This window comes from Spinacia oleracea, chromosome 6 (genome assembly GCF_020520425.1).
Source record: "Spinacia oleracea cultivar Varoflay chromosome 6, BTI_SOV_V1, whole genome shotgun sequence".
NCBI lineage: Eukaryota > Viridiplantae > Streptophyta > Magnoliopsida > Caryophyllales > Amaranthaceae > Spinacia > Spinacia oleracea.
In genome coordinates, this window is record NC_079492.1 from 27,977,565 (window position 1) to 27,983,157 (window position 5,593).

Genomic DNA, 5,593 nt, shown 5'->3' on the forward strand with positions numbered 1-5,593 from the left:
GTGGAGATGATGAATTAATTGTTAAAGGCTATAGGGACGCAAGTTTCCAAACCGACAAGGATGATTTCAGATCACAGTCTGGGTTTGTCTTCTGCCTCAACGGAGGTGCAGTAAGCTGGAAAAGTGCTAAACAGAGCACCATTGCGGATTCTACAACTGAAGCGGAGTACATTGTTGCACATGAAGCAGCAAAGGAAGCTATTTGGCTAAGGAAGTTCATAGGTGAACTTGGTGTAGTCCCCTCCATTAAAGGACCAATAGCTCTATATTGTGATAATAACGGAGCTATTACACAGGCAAAGGAGCCTAGACACCACCAGAGAGTCAAGCATGTACTTCGTAGATTTCACCTTCTACGAGAGTTCGTTGAAAGAAAAGAAGTCGATATAAGCAAGATTGAAACTGACGACAACATCCACTAGAAGAAAAAAGCTTAAGTGCTGGCTCATTTTAAGGGGTTAAATGCGGGCTTTTACATGTGCAGCACATGGCTTGCCCGCACTTGATGTTTCTCAAGTGCTGCCAAAATATTGGCAACACTTGATACATCAAGTGCTGCCAATTTACAAAATGAGCCCGCACTTGACAAATTTAGTGCTGCCAATTTTGCATTATGAGCCCGCACTTGACAAATTTGTTGCTGCCAATTTTGGAAATGAGCTCGCATTTGACAAATTTGGTGCTGCCAATTTTTGAAATGAGCACGCACTTGACATAAAAATGGGCAGCACAAGCATAAAAATGAGCCGCACTTGATATATAAATGAGCCGCTCTTGATCTAGAAATTTGTTATATAATTGATTTTCCTGCTACATAAATTATCCAATTCAACCACGACACTACTCCATATATCACAAAAGTATTCAATTATATAGATAATTAAAATAAAAACTATACATTATAAATCTATATGTCGATAATATTACAATCATTTGAAAAAATAGCATCCATAATCTAAGATTCATTACAAGAAAAAAAAATGTTCAAAATATCAAAGACAATAACTAGTAATGAAGTTTGCCAACTTGTCTCGAACTTCATTCATCTCCTTAGTGGTGCAAGGCTGCTCACTCGAATTGTTGAGTACCTTCAGAAGATCGACCATAAAATAGAAATATATACTTTAGTCATATTATAAATATTGTATCATATAACAAAGTAAGACTTTGCTCCTAATAATTAATTAATGAACATTAATAATGACCCGTATAATAAAAAAAAAAGGCTTATTTTGCTCCTAGTTGCACACAAGAGAACATATCTAATAATGTGGATAGAATTTTGAGAAATGGGCATCTAGATTAAAAGCACTGCATTTACTAAAAACGTCTACAAAATGAGAGTTCTTAATTCTTATAGCCTAGTTGATCATGTCATTAGTCCATCACATTTCTATATTTATGTACCCTGGACTCCTGGAGAACTTACATCAGCACCAATAATTAAACCAAAAAGATAGTGATCATAAATCAGTGGACTACACAAACTCACCAGCAGTATCTAGAGTCCTAAGTTCACAAGGGTACTTTCCACCAACCAAATTCGCACTTTAATTGTTAAAAATTGTTGGGATGTAATCCTGATTATATAAAAGAAACTCAATAAATTCACTTCTAATTTTTTTTTAGAGAAAATGATTACAGAGAAAATATAGAAGAATTGAAAAACTCTCAAAGAAACACAAAACTGGAAAAAAAAAACCCAAGAAAAACAAAGAATCGGAGTAGAATGCCGCCGTATATAGGCCAGAATAACCATGTAGTTCAAAGACGTTTAGCATATATAGTTAGTAAGAAAACTAAGATAAATTTAATAAGAACAAACCACATAAAGTAATTATCATGGTGGAATAATGAATTTGAGTCACCAAGAAACAAAGAGGAATTGACTTTTTCCAGATATTAAATCAAATGTGGTGGAGGGCGAGTGTAATCTGCGACATGAATATGCAAAGGTGGCCATAGAAGAGACTAATAAGACACTAGTATAAGAATACCAAACTACTGACCTCGGAAACACTAATTTTGTATGACCGTGAAACATAATCCTCCAAGACAAGCTCATCCCTCAAGTTCATCTTCGCAATACAGACCTGGCAAAAAAACAAAGGCGGATAAGAAATTCATATATTAGAGTTATAGACCACCAACAGATAGGAGTAGCAAAGTAGACAAAAATTGATGTCAATAACTAAAACATGATAAGAACAGAACAGAACAACACAAAGGTTTTAAGGAACCCCCTTTACCCACCCAACCAACAAAAGGAAATATAGGAGTCGGCAAGGAAAAGTAGGATAAAAATGCACCTGAAAAACAAGTTGCTTTTATCGTCTATCAGGCAAAGGAAACTCAATTTTCATGTCTAGCCTTCCAAGTTGTAGCAATGCAGGATCAAGAGAATCAACTCGATTACTTGCCATGAGGCCCATGATAACCTTAATGTTCACTGTCTGGTCAAACCCATCCATCTACAGAGGCAGGCCAAACTCAGTTAATATAAATACAATATACATGGGATAACAATATAGAATGAAATTTAATAGATATATTACTTTGTTAGCCACTGTCAGTTCATGTTACATATTAGAGAACACATCAAAACATACAAATCGGCCATATAAACCATAAATTGTGCTAAACTTTTCATTTATATGACATATTAGGACAAGGCAAGTTGGTTGTTCATTAAATGTGTACTCCTAAATCAATCACAAGCATACACTCATGAATGAGTGAAGAAAGAGTATACAACCCCTTGCCAAACAAATTCAAACATGGAGGGTTTTTTATCATCTCATTCCATGCGATTGATCTTAAGGTCACTACATATTACTTGGAAGAAAATGACACCAATTTAAACCTTGTCTTGGTGAACCAACGAGCATAATGACCCTTTGCAAGAAACCCAATTCTTTACAACCGGCAGAGAAGACTAAGTTAAAACTTTTACAAATTAATAATATGCCAAAATATGTTGGCCTGGAAAAGATAAATCGAAATATTGGTCCAACAATGCAGAAAAATTTCTTTTGTCCCAATGATAAAGTTTGTAAAAAATAGTAGACAATTTACAACATTATTATCAAAGTTCAACAAGAACCAGACTTATATGTTAATAGCCAAAACAGATTTCACCCAAATTTACAGATTTCTACCAAAATAAATCACATCAAATAGACCGAAAAAATAACAAAGTTCCAAAACTAATTAATCACAAATTGATGTTAGAGCTATTGACTCACCGATAAAATGTATCGACGACTCCGAGCTAGCCCAATAGAGGACAATACATCGAGAATCTACACAAAAAAATCGCTGGAAACTGAAGAACCATTGGGGAAGCTTTCGAACCTCAGGAAACATCGCACTCAGTATTCCCTAGTTTAATTATCTTGACATTCAGTACCTAAATCAAAACATCAAACATGACCCATAAGAAAATCAAGAATAAACTAGTAAAAACACTAAATCATAAAACCCAAATTTATTTTTTAAACCCAAATAGATCTATAATATGATAGAGAAAAGTTATACAATTATCAATGACAATAGCTGCAAAAAAGCTCAAACAAAATTAATCAATCCAAAAAGAGGGGGACAAAAACAGCGCGGAGGTGGGGGAACAGATACGACGCGTCGGTGGGGGAACAACAGCGGCGACGCGGTGGAGGAACAGCAGTAGCTACGCGATGATGGGGGAACGACAGTGTGATGTGTGTAGTGAGTGTTGAGAAACCAGAGAGGGGAAGGAGAGAAACCGGAGAAGGGAAGAGAGATAAGCGGGAAAGTTAGGGTAAACATGTAACCAAATATTTTTGGGAAATATTTTGTGCGGCTCTTTTGTAAAATGAGCCCGCACTTAAGTTTAAAGCCCACACTTGAACTCAAATGCTGCCAATTTTCTAAAATGAGCCCGCACTTGTAAAAATGTTAATTTTTTTTTTTGTGTGTGCTCTCAAGTGCTGCCAATTTATAAAATGAGCCGCACTTGAAGGGAAGCACATGACGATTTTTCCTCTAGTGATCTGAGATCCATTAACTAAACCTCTGCTGCAAGCGAAGCACAACTCGCACACTGCAGCTATGGGAATCAAGCATGTTGGAGAATGGCTTTGATGTCCTTATTTAATGTTTTAAAGTTTTAGAGTTTAATATTTTGTAAAACGTTATTGGTTAACCATTCATATAAATGAATAGAATTCATTTCCCATTTAATTTGTGGTTTATTAAATGATGAGTCCCTTCAATTTGACGATATATTCAAGATAGACTGTCAGGACCGATCATGTGACTAAGAAATGTCTATCAAGTGAACTTGCATGTCAAAAGTTGAAAAAAGGTCCCTGGTCGGAAGTTTTCTATAAAGGTGGACGCATAGAAAACGCTAGACGACTAGAATGCAAGATGACTAGTAGTTTTATTTCTTGAACTATGTGGACATGGCAATGTCGCAATCATTTGCATAGATACTTACTTTGAGAAGACTAGTATCGATAGACCTATGAAACTTTACTGTAAGAGATGAAAATCTGTCATAAGTAAATTTCATTAAAATTATTAGACACTAATCCTCAATACCTGAATGATTTGAGATTACTTGTTTGAGAACTGGTTACTTTGACGTTGTCAACCGTCGCACCGTAAAAGGAGGCTGTAACGGCAACGCTCGGGTAATTCACCTATCAAACGAAGTCTAATCTCAAGATCGCAAGATTGGGATTGTCCTCCCATAAATCGGGATGAGATGCTGAAAGTTGTACAAGGCCACTCAGAGAGCTAGAAACTATAAAATTCATAGCCGTGCTCAGATGAATCATAGGTTATGATTATCTGTTTATTTGATCGGTTGAACTCTAAAACCGAGAAATACCTCTGGACATAATAAGGATGACAACTCTTACCTTATGTTCACGAGCAAGCATCAAGCGACAAAGGAATTAGGCAATGCACACTTGTCCCTAAGGACAAGTGGGAGACTGAAGGAAATAATGCCCTTGGTCCAAGTATGCATTAAATTCTAAGTCTAATAAATGCGGTTCAGTATTAATTAATTATGCAAGTTAACAATTCAGTGAGTTCAAGTGAATTATATGCCTAGCTAGAGGCCGCTTTAGTTCAAGTGGAATTAATAATATTAATCCACAGCTTACAAAAATAGTACGTGAACGGATCAAGTATTTAAGTGAATTAAATACTCCATTAATGGATATTCGGAATCGGCGGATCTCGGTTCCAGGGGAGCTGAAATTGTCAAAAGGAAAATTATGAATACTCCGAAAATGATGATATTTCCGAAAATGGAAATATGGATCGTATCGGAAAAATAAATATTGTCCAGGTCGTAGATGTTGCAGGAAACGGAAACATGGTACGTATCGGAAAATATTATGGGAAATGGAAATATTGTCGGAATCGGAAATATTGCCGGAAACGGAAATAAATTCCGGAATCGGAAATATTAAATATTTGTTCGAAACGGAAATTAATTCCAAAATCGGAAATATTAAATATTGTTCGAATCGGAAATGAATTCCGGAATCGAAAAATGAATCGGAAGCGCTACGTATGAAATAAACATCCGACGAGGTTG

At 35.9% G+C, this 5,593-nt stretch overlaps 1 long non-coding RNA gene across 2 annotated transcripts; it reads right to left on the bottom strand.

Moving 5' to 3' along the window:
• Positions 1–848: 848 nt before the first annotated feature.
• LOC110797376 (uncharacterized) lies at positions 849–3,837 on the bottom strand. 2 transcript variants are annotated; one of them, XR_008923130.1, is made up of 5 exons: positions 3,538–3,831; positions 3,246–3,409; positions 2,310–2,471; positions 2,010–2,093; positions 849–1,088 (listed from the first exon to the last, which is right to left on the bottom strand). It is a non-coding gene; the product is annotated as an uncharacterized lncRNA (long non-coding RNA). The 2 variants fall into 2 exon arrangements; XR_002535823.2 differs by having other exon boundaries at positions 3,246–3,837.
• Positions 3,838–5,593: the final 1,756 nt, after the last annotated feature.